Raw genomic sequence first — 16,328 nt, forward strand, 5'->3', positions numbered from 1 at the left:
TGAATGTTCTGTTAAAAGCCACGGTGAGACCATCCGCCCCCGGGGCGCTATGCGCCTTCATGCCCGCCAGTGCCTCCAAAATCTCATCTTTCACTATGGGGAGGGCCAGAAATTCCCTATGCTCGTTAGTGAGGAAAGGCAGTTTAATATAATCCAGATAGTCCTGGATGCTCTCTTCCATATCGGTCTGTTGGGAAGCATAGAGAGTAGTATAGTACGACTGAAAGCGCGCCGCAATGTCCGCCTCTTCCGTTAAGAGAGCGCCTTCCTCCGATCTGATCTTGGTGATAGCAGTTCTACTTCTACGGGCTTTTAGGATATTAGCTAACACCGATCCAGGCCTATCGCCCTCCCCATATACTCTGGCCATGGCGTATTTCCCCAAGTGCAGCACCTCCGCATCCGCAGCCTCATGGTATTCCGCCAGGAGAACCTTCATCTCCTCCGTAATGCCTGCAGTCGCCTCTAAACGCTGCTTAGACTCCAGTTCCCCTAGTTTGCGCTCCAGAGTCAAAAGTCTCTGCCGGATATCACGCAACACTCCCGAGTGTTTGGCCATTGCCACCCCTCTAATGTAAACCGTGAATGTTTCCCAGACCGTCTGAAAGCTATCAACGGAGCCCACATTGGTGTTGAAGAACAACGTGATAGCCTCAGCTATTTCTTCCTTAAAAATGGGGTCCAGCAGCGAGTATGGAGGGAACCGCCACAAAAACGGCGGAACGGCCCCATCGGCCCCCGCGCTGGCCCCTGCTCGGAGGCAGCAGCAGTGGCAGCGGCGGTGGTTCGTTGCGGGCGAGGCGGCCGCCGGGGGCGGCCTGCAGCGGTGTCTTAGTGCGCGGCTCCCCCAGCATGCGGCACCGCCGAGCCCGGGGCGGACAGTGAGCCGCGGGCCGGCCAGCCAAGCACTCTGCCCCCCAACCCCAGGACAGACCTGGCTGCCGCCTCCGCCGCGCAGGCCGTAGGCAGCAGCAACGGGCAATGACCGCGGCTCCGGCAACCCCGCAGCAGATCAGGGACCGGCTGCTGCAGGCCATCGACGCCCAGAGCAATATCAAGAACATGGTGGCAGTGCTGGAAGTGATCTCCAGTTTGGAGAAATTTCCCATCACCAAAGAGGCACTTGAGGAAACCAGATTGGGTAAGCTTATCAATGATGTCAGGAAGAAGACGAAAAATGAGGATCTTGCCAAGCGTGCCAAGAAATTGCTACGGAATTGGCAAAAACTTATCGAACCTGTGACTCAAGGCGACCCAGTCCCAAACAGGGTGCCAATCCCACCAGGTTCGGCAAATGGTGGTGCTCCCATGTGTAAACAGGAGCCCCTGCTTGTAACCACTCCTGTAGGAGCAAAACCCGTTCAGGAACTGAAAAGCCGAAACGATATACAAAGACTAAACTCTCCGAAGAGTGATAAAGTGGGAACCCGCAGAAGAAAAGGTGACCACAAAGATGGACTCCAAGCCCCGCCTTCCAAAGTTTCTAAAACTAGCCACGAGTCTGTGCAGAATTCCTCTCCACCAACTAATGGCATTGGCAGCAGTCCAGAATCTCCTTTCCCCACTCCTCCTGATGGGACCCTACTCGCAGGAGGTGACAGAGGCCGTGCAGAACACAATGAGAATGATAAACATAGTAAGATTCCAGTGAACGCTGTAAGGCCACATACCAGTTCTCCAGGACTTGTGAAACCTTCAAGCACTTCCTTGTTAAAGACTGCTGTGCTGCAGCAGCATGAAAAGTCAGAAGGGACTGTGTCGCACCAACCGAAGAGTCCACGTGGCTCCTCATTTAGTCCTCGGACCGTAGACAAGAAGCGCTTGGTCGCCAGCATACAACCTATGCACCAAAGGGCTCCATGCCTAGTCCCTCTCAAAGGACCCATTGCACAGAAGGAGCACAGGTGGCATCGCCCCTTAGTGTGACACAACCCTTCACCCCGCCAATGCAATCAAAAAGACTGGAGAGTGTGCCTATGCATCTGAATGCTTCTCCACTTCATCAAGAACAAGGGACGCCTGAAGGTTCTCACTGGCACGGAGTTGGAACACCTCAACCACACACGCCTCACGGCTCCAAAACCATCTGTGGCCACAGTTCAGGGGAACTGCTGATGGCACGTGTTGGGCTTTCCCCAGACTCATCTAAAATGGATAGTGATGACCCAGCCTCTGGTTCGGACAGTAAAAAGAAACACAAATCCCGCGCCAAAGACCATCACATGGTGAGTTTGGAAGGACAAATTCTAGAAGGTTCTGGAAGGGGGTCTGTGAAGTTAAAAGAACGGAAGCTCACATTCGATCCCTTAACTGGACAGATAAAACCCTTAACCCAGAAAGATTTTCTGCAGGCGGGAAGCCCAGCACTTGTTGAACAGCACAGGACAGAAGTGGACACGCCTGATCCCAAAACTAACCTGCAGAGTCCCTTTGAACACACAAACTGGAAAGAGTTGTCCAAAAACGAAATTATCCGATCCTATATAAATACACAGCAGAACATACTTGGCATCTCTAATGCTCAGATCCCTGGGGCACATTATTTTATGTCAGAATGTCTAAAGGAGGAAGAAAGCACTAAACGAGAAGCCCGAAAGACTCATGTGTTGGTACCCAACAGCTTTCCCACAGACCTGCCAGGGCTTACTAGGGAGGTCACGAACGCTGACATCACCCGAATACACGAACAGCACTGGCCAGGGGTGAATGGTTTTCATGACACACAGGGTAACTGGTACGATTGGACGCAGTGCATATCTTTAGATCCTCATGGGGATGATGGTAGACTAAGTATCCTACCTTACGTCTGCCTAGACTGAGTACAGGATTGCTAAGAAATGTGCTTTCCAATCTGCAAATGGGCAAGCTCAAATAACTGGCAGATAACATGCCACTAAATAGGGAGAACAGCCTCGTGGCGACGGGCCTGGCAAACAAGAGGGTCATAGAGGATTATTGTCCGTGCCTGTTCCTCCAGCAAAGATCCCCCTTCTTTTGTAAATTGCTGCTACCAGTTTACTAACAAAATGAAAATTGCAAAAGAAGGCTCTAAGGTCGTTCTGTTCAGGGGTCCCCCAACTACATAGCAAACCAGCTATTAAAAAAAGTGTTAGTCTCCCTTCTTGTGTGCCCCCATTGAGGGAAACGTAGATCTGACACCTTCCCAAAGGCCTGGTGAAGAGTTTTATGGGCAGGTACATGGAGCTTTTTGTGGGAAAAGAGGAAAAACAAGTTCTCGTAATAAAATACGCATCTATTTATTTGAAATGTATTCCCTACCCCGTTTTCTCTTTTATTTTCTTTGGCAGTGAAAATGTCCTAGACTAAAAGATGTGCAAATCCTGTTTTATTTTGCAACACGCATCCCCTGTTTAACATGATTGCTTTCTTTCAAACAAATTATAGATATATATATATATATATATGACGTGGTGCAACAGATTTTTTTTTTTTTGTTAGTTTAAGGAGCAGTGTTGAACTGCAGGCTGGTTACAAGTTGAAGCTTCACATTCCATAGGCATCCATTTATTGAGTCTGGTTTCAGTCATTGGCCAGTTTAAGGGATATTCTGCTAACAAAGTTTCAGTGAATGTTTAAGTACACGTTTTACCTCCCTCCACCAGCCAAATAGTTTTTCTCCTCCCCGTTTGCAAATTTCTATAAATGCGTTTCATTGAGAGTCCTAAACACACAGAATAACTATGGGTGCTAACCAGTTTTGTCGCTGTACTACCAGAAGGTGGAATAAAGGCCAGGGGGTTTGTATGCTGGAGATACACTTGTTACCATTCCTTTAGATATTGTTTGCCTTACGGAGAACCATCATAAAGAAGAAAACCCGATTTGCAAAAAACAGAGCCTTAGTGAATGTACAGTACACAGACTTCGGAGTTCTCGGGACGCAGAAGGGAGCAACTTTGCTATGTGGTCCTTTAAGTGGACGCATTGTGATATAAATGTGGAAAAAAAAAAAAAAAAATTGCACAAAAAAAAAAAAAAACGCCGGAACGGACTTTCTGGGCACCGCCAAGAGCAGCAGTACCGGGGAGTGATCAGATAGCGTGCGCAGCAACACCTGGCATGCCCGCACCTGCGGCAGGAGAGACGTTGACGCCAACCAGTAATCTACCAGCTAGAGAATTATGTGAGTTGGAGACCGGCAGTGGATGCTTTCTTGCAGGATTGGAAAAGGTTATGCCTTTCCCCAGTTCTCTACGATTCAGAGGGTTCTAGTTCTGGTAAGGAGACAGAAATGAGTTCGTTTTGATAACTCTATTTTGGAAGAGTCAACCTTGGTTCCCTTCAGTGATGGAGTTAGCAGTGACAGAACCTTTGTTGATTTTGGCTTTCAGGGGTCTTTTGAGTAATGTGGAAGAAGGAGAACACCCTTTGGTGGAGTTAGGTTCCCTCAACCTTCTAGTATGGAAGATATCAGGTGTTCAGAAGCATTCTCAGATCTTTCAGGAATGGCTGCAGAGTTATTTGAATCTTAGGCACGTGGGACATGGAGAAAATATAGGGGAGTCTGGAAGGTATGGTTTCGTTGGTGCGTGGAAAGGGGTTTGGATCCCTTGGAAGCAACTGACATTCAAGTAGCAACTTTTCTAGCTGATTTGTTTGAGAAAGGAATGTCCTATAGAACAGTGAACTGTTATAGGTCGGCGATTTCTGCTAGCCTTTTTCTTAGACAAGGTGCTCCTATTGGAAGAAGTCCATTGGTTTGTAGAGGGATGGAAGGGATTCAACTAAAGAGACCCCCCGAATCCTAAATACAAGTCTTTATGGGATGTTGAACACGTCCTAAAAATGTTTGAGAGTAGGCCTAGCAATAAATTCTTGGAGCCTAGGGAGCTGTCTTTGAAGTTAGCTACTTTATTGTGCCTTATATCTTTCAGGAGAGTTTCGGATGTCAAGGCTTTGGACATCTCTCAGATTTTTTCAACCATATGGCGTGCTTTTTGAGATTTACAGGAGAACTAAGACTATGTCAAGTTCTGTTTTTTATCCAATTTTTGATGAATGCCCAAGTTTATGTGTGGTACACTGCTCAAAGGAGTATGAAAGCAGAATAATGGAGAAAAGGGGAGAAGGAGTGGATCAGGTTTTAATCTCGTATGTGAAGCCATTCAGGGCAGTTTCGAGTGCGACAATAGCGAGATGGGTAAAAAGTTCCATGAAGAAGGCCTGTGTGGATGTGTCTAAGTTCACAGCGTATTTAGCAAGAGGGGCAATGGCAAGTAAGGGGAGTATTTCTGGTGGGAAATTTGAAGATATTGTGAAGGCAGCGGATTGCTCGTCTGCTACTACGTTCAGAAGATTTTATTTTAAGACAGTAGAACATGTTTCAAAATGTGTTTTGGAAAGCTTTGAACATGCATAATGCTAGCCTCCTGTCTTGACATAAAACTGCGATTCTAATAGGTTTACTGAATATAGAATCGAGATTTTATTAAAGACAAAGAGGCTAGCTTTATCCCGCCCACGCTTTCCCTTGGGTGAGGCATAATTTTGTATTTATTATGTAGGATTTTATGATGTTGGAGTGGAATTCTGTTGGTTTTTCGCGAAGCGAAAAAACTATGCATGTTAATTTTGTTCATATGTTTTCTTATAGAAAGTAAAAAATGGATCATTTGGATTTTGTGGAGTGGTGAAAAGCTAAGAGGAGCAAACGAAAAGAGGCGAAGATGGTGGTTGCATGCAATTTATGAACTGGAAGATTCTTTGTTGATTATGATGTTGCAAGGTTCCATGAGCCTTTAATGGTACCACCACGTGCTACAAATCCCCCGAAGACGCTGGAGCAAGATTACCACAGACCAGCTCCTCACATCACTGAGCCATAACCCGCCAGCCAACACCGACGACACCAACGACGCAGCCCACAGCCTCACACAGTGGATCACCAACTGCGCCGACAACCTCGCACCACTGAAGAACCCTCCAGGCACGACCAACAGCAGGAAAACCCCATGGTTCACAGACGCCCTCAAAGAATCAAAGAAAACCTGCCGAACACTCGAAAAAACCTGGCGCCACGAACGAACCACAGAAAACATGACCGCCCTCAAGAATGCAACCCGTAAACACCACCAGCTGATCCGCACAAACAAAAGGACATCATTCAAAGAGCGACTAGACACCAACACCCACAACAGCAAGGAACTCTTCAACATCGTCAAAGAGCTCTCCAACCCCAACGCCAGCAACAACGACATCATACCGTCACAAAAACTCTGCAACTCCCTTGCAACGTTCTTCCACCGAAAAATCGCAGACATACACGATAGCTTCGGACCCCCGACTCCGCCTCCAGCCACGGAACCAGCAACTGCCACCCCCACCCTTGACGCCTGGACCCCCATCAGCACACACGAAAGACACCACCTACGTGATGAACTCCATCCACTCCGGCTCCCCCTCGGACCCATGCCCTCACCACATCTTCAACAAAGCCGACACCATCATCGCACCCCACCTCGGAACGTCATAAACAGCTCCTTCACGTCAGCCACCTTCCCAGAGAGCTGGAAGCACGAAGAAATCAACGCCCTACTAAAGAAGCCCACAGCGGACCCCAAAGAGCTCAAGAACTTCCGCCTGTTTTCTCTGCTTCCCTTCCCTGCCAAAGTCATCGAGAAGACCGTCAACAAACAGCTGACAGCATTCCTCGAGGCAAATAACTCACTCGACCCGTCCCAGTCCGGATTCCGAGCCAACCACAGCACCGAGACCGCCCTCATCGCAGCCACCGACGACATCAGGACCATGATGGACAACGGTGAGACTACCGCCCTCATCCTCCTGGACCTCTCGGCAGCCTTCGACACCGTATGCCACTGCACCCTAATAACACGTCTCCTCAACACAGGGATCCAAGGAAAGGCCCTGGACTGGATCACCTCGTTCCTCTCCAACAGAACCCAGAGAGTCCGTCTCATCCCCCCCCCCCCCCCCCTTCCGCTCAGAGGCTACCAAAATATCATCTGCGGCGTACCCCAAGGCTCCTCGCTCAGCCCAACCCTCTTCAACATCTACATGAGCCCCCTCGCCGTCATCGCACGCAAACACAACATCAACATCATCTCCTACGCCGACGACACCCAGCTTATACTTTCCCTCACCAAAGACCCCGCCACCGCAAAAACCAACCTCCAGGAAGGAATGAAAGACGTCGCAGAATGGATGAAGCGAAGCCGCCTGAAGCTGAACTCAGACAGGACGGAGGTCCTCATCCTCGGATGTACGCCATCTGCCTGGGACAACTCCTGGTGGCCCACTGCACTGGACCCCGCGCCGACACCCTCTGACCACGCACGCAACCTGGGATTCATCCTGGACTCCTCCCTTACAATGACCAAGCAAGTCAACACGGTCTCGTCCTCCTGCTTTAACACCCTGCGCATGCTCCGAAAAATCTTCAGATGGATCCCCACCGAAACAAGAAAAATCGTCACCCAGGCCCTCGTCACCAGCCGACTAGACTACGGAAACGCCCTGTACGCAGGAACCAACGCCAAACTTCAGAAACGACTGCAACGCATACAGAATGCCTCCGCATGACTCGTCCTCGACATTCCTCGCCATAACCACATATCCGCCCACCTGAGAAACCTGCATTGGCTCCCCGTCAGCAAGAGGATCACGTTCAGGCTCCTCACCCACGCACACAAAGCTCTCCACAACAAGGGCCCCGAATACCTCAACAACCGCCACCCGACAGCTCCGATCCGCCAGCCTCGCCCTCGCCTCTGTCACACGGATTCGCAGAACCACCGTCGGTGGAAGAGCTTTCTCCCACCTGGCAGCCGTTACCTGGAACTCCCTCCCCGCACACCTGCGAATGACCCAGGACCATCTCACCTTCAGGAAACACCTCAAGACCTGGCTCTTCGAACAATAGCAGCACCCCCCCTCCCCTTTCTTCCCTTCCAGCGCCTTGAGACCCCCACGGGTGAGTAGCACGCTCTATAAATGCTTGATTGATTGATTGCTGCTCAGAAGTGGGAAATAAAGCTGTAATGCATAATGCTAGCCTTCTTGTCTTTAATAAAATCTTGATACATTGTAGAAAAACGTGAATTGTAGGAATGATGCAATCAGGGATTGTTTAACTCACAGAAACATTGTAGGCATCTCAGAAACATGTGTAGTGTATTTTACACAACTGCTTAGAGTTGTACATAGGCCTGGCTAAAGGTGCCTTAAAGTGGCTAATGCATACAGGACAACTTCCACTCATAATTGTGGGTTAAGTGAAGCATTTCAGAGGGTGGTCATATTAAGGGGAATAGAGAACTAACATTTTACATTTTTGAAGGGTGTTCAGGGCTTTAAAAAAGTGGTGATGTTGTTAGTCTGTGGAAGTATATTGTCTGATATGCAAGGGAATACCAGTAAAAAGAGGCTGACATCCTTCCATTGTGAATGAGTTGACAGACCAGCAACGTGTGCTGCATGCTGCCAAAAGTTAGATGCATTATCAGTTGAATGCTAATAGAGGAAAGGGCACAAGTATAGCTGGTCCAATTACTTCCTAGAGACAGAGCCTATAGCAATCTCACAATCACTGATGATATCATTAGTGATCTCAAAAATTATAACATTTAAAATATCATCAGTGATGTATTTAACATGATCTAATAAATGCGGTCGTAAGTAGTACAGGACTGGGCCCAAGTTATAGTTATTTCACTGCAAGTTCTGGTGTCACTTAATCATTTTAACCTTTGATTTCTTTCAGTGAATTGCTGGAGGTTTTTTTTTTTATAATGTATTTTAAGAACTTATTACCATGCTTAACTATAATGCTATAGTACAAGTTACTTACCTTTGGTAACGATGTATCTGGTAGAGACTATTCTAGCCGCAGATTCCTTAACGTAGAATTATCCCCAGGCGTGAGACTGGATCCGGAAAATTTTTCCCAAAGAGAAAGGTGGGATAAACGCCTCCCATAAGACACCGTACGACCGACAAGCTGAAGCTTGCGGAGGAGGAGGAGGGGGACGGAGCCCCACAAGGAGTAGCTGGACAGCGGAATCCGCATGGGTGTGAAACAACAGAGTCCCATCAAAAGGCAGGTCAACAAGACGCTCCCTAACATTCTCTGGAAAGACGCCATCCCGCAATCAAGCATGGCGACGAAGGGCCACAGAACTCGCCATAGCGCGGCCGAGAGAATCAGAGACGTCCAAGGCCGAACGGAGAATAAATGCAGCTAACTCCCAACAATCCTGCATGTGGTGCCGCAGATCAATGCGGGCACACCTCTTGGGAGGCGCGAGACAGAAGGGACCCCGCGGAATCCCACAGTTCAGAAGTAGCCCAGGTCAACACACAAATCTTGCTGAGCGCGCGCAGAGCAGCACAAGTGGAGGCGAAAATGTTACGCCCCCAGGAGTCCAACCACCGGGCCTACCGTGACGACGGGAGCAGCACCGAAAGCATGGAGGGAAAAGCAGCCCGCAGGACAGGGCCCTGGGCAGATGGGTGGGGAAAAAAGGCAGATCGTGCGGGGCAGGACGGTGGCGGTAAAGGGGCGGCTGAGGCACCGGATACCCCGTAGCAGGACGCCCCCAGGCTGCCAGAAGAAAGTTGTGGAGCGAAGTTTCAAATGGGAGAAGCGGCTCCCCTCCACCAGAGCCCTGGTGGATAACCTCCAACAAGTGGTCCGTTGGGAGTGGAGCGACCGGATTGCCCATTTGCAAAATGCCGGTGGCCGTGTAAAGGGCCCGGACAAAGGCCACACTCGCCTCCGTAGGGCGTCGTGGGGAGGAAAGCAACTCTTCCGTGGGCGAAGGCTGCAAACTAAGTCGCCCGTCCCTGTGCCCTGCTGGATGAAGAAAAGGCCAGCCCCTGTAGGATGGAAGACCCATGGACGAGTGAGGGGCCTGAGGGGTCTCCGGCGAAGGCGGAGAAGCCTGCAGGGCAGATAACTGCAGGGAGCAGAAGAGCGGGTCCGGGGGCTGTGGACGCAGAGACTGTGTAGAACCCGCCCTGGAAGCCGCCAGGGAAAAAGCAACGATGCGGCATCCAGTCTCCGGTGAAGGGGAGACAAGGAGACGACAATCCTCTGGAGAGGAAGGGACATCCGGAGAAGTCGACGACGATCCAATGTCGGGACGGCGCCATGGAGTCCACCACAGGCACCAGTGAGTTCCCGATTGGCGCCGAAGTGTCTACCAGGGGCGCCGAGTCGACCTCCACCACCACGTGCCTCATCAGAGAAGGGGGCGGGGTCGGAGCCGAAGCGGCCAATCAACGTCGCCGAAAAGGCACCGGCTCGACCGCCTACGAGGCAGCCGCCTGTGCCGAGGACCGAGAGGGGGCCCGGGGAGGCACCCCGGATCCCGGCCTCCACCCGTGGCGCCACCGGGGAGGAAAGTAGATGACGCCGGACATGTATTGGCTCGACCTCCGGGAAGACAGCCGCCTGCCCAGAGGACCGAGGGCGACTCGGGGACAAGCTGTGAGTCCCAGCGACCTCCTGCGACAACGCAGGGCTTTGCGGAGAGGAAGGGGTGCTGTGGGTCGAAGAGGGGAACCCCTTAGGGCCGCACCTCGACGACACCACACCTCCAAAACCTGAAGCCGGGGGCGAAGCCGCCGGCGAGTCTGCAGAAGGCCCCGCGCAGGGCGAGGGATCCACGGACGTCTCAGGAAGAGGGGGGGCCAAAGAAGCCTGCAGAGCCGTAGCGTAGGCCTTCATCTGGGCCCTTGTCGCCTCAACGCCAGGAAACGGCGGATAGGGTCGCGACGGCTGAGGGTGCATGTCCCGAAAGAAACCCGCGCCGTCAGCAGGAGGAGGACAGGGCCTCGGCGGCAAGCCATGGGACTTACCGGCATGCGAACACGATGCTGCAGCCGGAGATGGCGGCCTCTGGGCCCTTCCAATGTAGGAGACGGACGCTGCGACGAGACCGACCTGGACAAGCGGGCCGAAAGCAGTTTCATCCGGTGCTCCCGTCAGGACTTCGGTGCTCCTGCCAGGACTTCGGCTTGAGAAGCTGACAAGCTTCGCAGTCCGTAGAATCATGGTGCTTGCCCAAACACAACATACAAATAGGGTGAGGGTCCGTCGCCGACATCTGACACGTACAAGAAGCACACGTCTTGAAGCCCGAAGGTATTGCACACTGTTCTCAGCTCAAAGGCGGTAAAAGAGGCCTGAAAACAGGTCAAGGGAACACACTCCGGAAGGAAACTGACGTCAGCGCACCGGGGTGGGACTTATGTGACCTTGCTGACATCACGTCCGCGGACGACGTCAGGGTGGGGTCACGTGGTACCGCCACCGGCGCACAGAGATGCTGTGGCAAAAATTTTCAGGATCCAGTCTCACGCCTCGGGATACTTCTACGTTAAGGAATCTGCAGCTAGTAGTCTATCAGATATGTCCATTTAACCTTTGTTTTTTCAGAGAAAAATAAATAAATGCATATACATATCTCAGCGCACATCCCACTTCAAGAAAAGAGGAGGGCACGCATATCTTTATTGTGTTGGGCCTCTCTCAACCCAGCAATTTAGACAGACGCATTTCGGCAGATTAACTGCCTTTCTCAATCTAATAAAAACAGTCATGTTGGGGCTTCATTTAACTAGTAAAAACCAGTAAGCATAGATAATGCACTTCATCATTTGTTGCAGTCCGTCCCAATGCAAATTCACCCCATTGCTGCCGGTGTATGTAACATAAATCAATCTAAATGCCAGCCTTAAATGCAAAAACAAACCAATACAAATATTGTTCTCTTTGCTGGCATAATCTGCCATATTACTGGTTTCCACCCATTTTCAACATTGCGTCAATAAAACATGGGACTGGATTATCAGGAACTGCAATGACAGTCTATTTTGTATACTCCTTTGTCCACAAATACTTCACTAAAACATGGCTGAATTACACAGCCGACACTGCCTTTTAATCTCAGGACTCGTGGCTCCTTCTATGCCAAAGAGCTCAACAATTTTGCAGAGTTGCTCCATATTGGCTGACAACAAAGGTGCGTACAGAGTTTTGCCCATTTAGTTCTCAATGAGCACTTCCTATATATATAATTTTTGGCATCAACAGGGGATCTTGAGCACGAATGAACTACAATTCCTACTTTTGAAAAAACAAGTTACCCCAGAGTTCTACATGCTGCTTAAAGTCCACAAGCAACAAACGGATCTTCCTGGCAGACCCATAATTCCTGCTATTAATAGTATAGTAGAAAACACCTCTATATATCTTGACCATTTCCTGTGCCCTTATATTGCTAATCTCCCTTCTTATTGCAGGGACAGCATGGATTTTATATCCAAGATACGAAAGATTCCATGGATAAAGTCACACATACTCGCTAATGTAGATGTTGCATTGTATACATGTATTGAACATGAGTTGGGATTGGAAGCTTGCAAATACTTTTTTAAAAATAAACCATTAGCGATGTATGAACATTCAATGCTTCTGATTGACATACTAAGATTCTGTCTAGAGAATAACTTTTTCCTGGTACAAACAGTTGATAGGGACTGCGATGGGAAGTTGCTTCTCTCCCAGCTACGCTGGTATGTTCATGGGGTGGTGGAAGTCGGAGCACATCTGGAATGAGAGATGGAGTAGGCATCTGATCCTGTGGCCACGTTACATAGATGATAACTTTCTTATATGGGATGGTCCACAGGAATCAATGGATGCCTTTCTCACGGACATAGCTGACAACGATTTAAATCTCAAATTGACGAGTAAAACACACCCCAACCACCATTGAGTTGCTGGACTTACAGGTCACAGTAAGAGAAGACACCTTACACACCAGTCTATACAGAACAGAAACAGCAGGAAACAGCATCCTGCATGCCCAAAGCAACCACCCTGATAACCTCAAAAGAAGTATCCCATACGGGGAACTTCTGAGGGCAAAGAGGAACTGTAGCACTACAGACGCATATACAGCGGAGGAAAGGAGGATGGTGGGGAGGTTTAGAACAAGAGGCTATGCAGGGAAATCCATTAGATTGACTATTGACAAAGCAGCCAAGATAGACAGGGACAGCTTATTAACTCCTAGAATCAGGAAAGAACAAACAAGAGGTAAGACTGATATCGACTTTTAACTGTGAGTTACAAGCCATACACAGGATTATAAAGAAACACTGCCATCTGGTCAAAACTGATATGACTATTGATAGGCTGGTAAGTTCGAGTCCGCACATTACTTATCACAAATGTAGCTCTTTACAAGACATGTTAGTGCACAGTCATCTGAATCAGGGCACAACCAACTCTGGATTTTGCTTGAGGGAACTCCCGGGGTTCTAGAAGTGTGGGAAATGTAAGGCATGCGCCAACAGCCCCAATGTGAAAATCTACAACCTCCCCACGGGCAAAACAGCAAAGATACACAAATTTATCAACTGCAACAGTGACTTTGTTGTATATGTTCTGGTGTGTGTATGCGGTTTGCGATATGTGGGCAGCACAATCTTTCCCGTGAAGGAGAGGGTCTTAGAGCACTTACGTGGGATCAGAAACATAGATATGAGCTATACTATGGCGAAACATTGTGCTCAGGTACGTGGTACAAATGCAGATATAGTATCTAGAATCTCGTTTTTCGGCATTGACGGGATTCCAATTCATGCAAGAGGAGGAGACAGAGAACACAAGTTGAGACGAATGGAATCAGAGTACATCATCCGACTTAGCAGCAGACACCCTGGTGGCCTCAACCACAATGAGGAGCTCCACATGCACCTAGGATATCCTCTATGGAAGATCCCACTTTTGGTTTTGTGACCAGAAATGGACTTTACATTATCTGTGTGTCATGATAGGGACAACTTGCACCCAGAGTAGCGCTTGTGTTTTATTTTTCAAAAAATAATAGGTTGATTTTCCTTTTTCACTTTATTTGGGTACTTGCACTTTTATTTATGTCTTTGTTGGTATAGCCCCTGGACATTTGGGAATAGTTTATGTTGGAAAAGAGGGAGTTAGCCACTTGGCAGCTATTGTTGAGTACTGTAGCAAGTACCACAACATGTTTCTAGATGGAAAGTGCGTTTTGTCTATTAAGTTCGGAATAGACTATTGTGATATCCGGCACTGGCCAGCAACACTGAGTTTGGCTTGCGAGCCAGGCAGCATGAATTTCTCACCCTGTTTTGTGACTTAATTATGTGCACAATTTATAAGGGAACATTAGTTAATTTTCAAAACGTTATTGTGAAGTAATTACAAGCATTTTTTTCTACATATCTATATACACTTTTTTGACATTTATTTCAACTAACACAAGTCTTTCCTCCCACCAGGAAATGTAATCACAAGAATAATATATTCCCACAAGTCTGTTTTCAATGTCCATTATTGTTTCCCCAATGTTTTTGTAGAAAAAAGAACACGTCCATGTTGGGAGAGTGACTCTGACATAGACCGCACTGGTCGAAACGAGTCAGTACATTAAAAATATTTCTTCAAAATCCTGGAGTGCTGTTTTCCTTTGCGCAGCAGTGCGAGGCTCTTTGGAAATATATATATTTACAGGAACGTCATAGTCAGGACATAGAATTAAAAAGACTTTAGAAATTCACTGAAAAAAAAAAAAGGTTACAGGTACATTATGGTTATGCTCAGGTTTTACTCGAACAAAACCATACAAATTCATCAGTTATAGTTACCCAAGTCAACTATAACTTACGCCCCTGTAATGCACTGTTTATGACCTCACACACTACATCACTCATGACCTGGTCAGTGACATCACTCATGAAATCACTTATTTTCTAACTAGAACATTCCCGTACCTTTGTTTTTTTCAGTGAAATGTAAAGGTTTTTTAAATTTTATTTTCTAACTGTAATCACTGAGAGTAGGTGTGTGAGTGGCAGTATAGGTCAGTGAGTGGGTGTGCGAGTGGCTGTATAGGTGAGTGAGCTGGTGTGCGATTGGCTGTATAGGTGTGCGAGTGGTTTTGTGTATATGTGAATGGCTGTATGGGTCAGTGAGTGGGTGTGTGCGTGTCTGTATGAGCCGGTGTGTGAGTGGCTGTATGGGTCTGTGAGTGGTTGTGTTGAACAAGTTAATTACCTTCGGTAACGCTTTTTCTGGTGGATACAGTATCTGCCTGTGGATTCCTCACCTTGTGAATATCCCCTGCGCCAGCTTCCACGGAACTTTTCTTTCCCAGCACTCCACGTCGACGTGGGCGACGTCACAATGCATCGGCTCCGCTCGCGACTCCGTACGACGTCACCGGAGCCATAAGAAGCCCACGTCGGCATGATGACGTCAGTTCCACCCATTTTTTCCGTGCCTTCGAGGCAAACCGGTGGACCAACGACAGACTCAAAGTATACACAGTATACAATATACCAACACATATACACAGTATACAAAGGAAAGGAATGCTAAATAAACAAGCATTTCCTACAAATGTACAAGAAAGTATAAAAACATAATAACAAAACCTTTTTCATGGTATACAAAGGTGGACAACGGGGAGGCGGGTGGGTAAGTGAGGAATCCACAGGCATATACTGTATCCACCAGAAAAAGCGTTACCGAAGGTAAGTAACTTGTTCTTCTGATGGATACATCTGCCAGTGGATTCCTCACCTTGTGAATAGATTCCCACAGCAGTCGCCACTCCCGGAGGAGGGTGTCCACCTTCCTATACCGGATAGTCTTGCAAGACAGAGCGCGCGAAGTGGCCCTCCCTCCTCATCTCAGAGTCATAGCAATAATGCTTAGAGAAAGTATGGAGGGAGGCCCAAGTCGCGGCCTTACAAATATCTGCCACAGGAACACCCCGGGCCAAAGCAGATATAGATGACTTAGCTCTAGTCGAATGAGCCCTAATGCCCTCAGGAGGGGTCTTACCAGCCAGGGCGTAGCAGATCTTGATGGCAAGGATGATCCATCTCGATAGCGTGCGCTTGTGCACCGGTTTACCCTTCGAATGACCAACGTAGCCAATGAAGAGTTGATCAGCAAGACGAAAGTCCTTAGTCCTGTCCAGATAGAAACTCACAGCCCTCTTCGGGTCCAGGTGATGGAGTCTTTCCTCCTCTTTGGAAGGATGTGGAGGAGGATAAAAAACAGGGAGAGTAACAGACTGCCCCAAATGGAACGGAGTAACAACTTTTGGCAGAAAACCAGCCCTGGTCCGAAGAACCATCCTTTCAGCATGTAATGTGAGAAAAGGGGGTTTTGAACTAAGAGCTTGGAGCTCACTCACCCTCCTTGCCGAGGTTATGGCTACAAGAAAAACCACCTTAAAGGACAACAGCCTCAACGGACAGCTATGTAGAGGCTCAAATGGGGACCCCAT

General features: G+C 48.5%; 1 protein-coding gene and 1 pseudogene across 18 annotated transcripts in view; one reads left to right on the forward strand and one right to left on the reverse strand.

Annotated features, from left to right (window-relative positions):
• ATXN2 (ataxin 2) overlaps positions 1–16,328 on the reverse strand; it is a 1,509,788-nt gene that overhangs the window by 562,478 nt on the left and 930,982 nt on the right. The gene's annotated exons all lie outside the window — the stretch shown is intronic.
• On the forward strand, positions 745–4,268 carry LOC146783866 (mediator of RNA polymerase II transcription subunit 26 pseudogene; annotated as a pseudogene). Its single transcript, XR_014970536.1, has one exon. The product of XR_014970536.1 is annotated as a mediator of RNA polymerase II transcription subunit 26 pseudogene (transcript).

The sequence above is a fragment of the Triturus cristatus genome, chromosome 11 (genome assembly GCF_964204655.1).
Source record: "Triturus cristatus chromosome 11, aTriCri1.1, whole genome shotgun sequence".
NCBI lineage: Eukaryota > Metazoa > Chordata > Amphibia > Caudata > Salamandridae > Triturus > Triturus cristatus.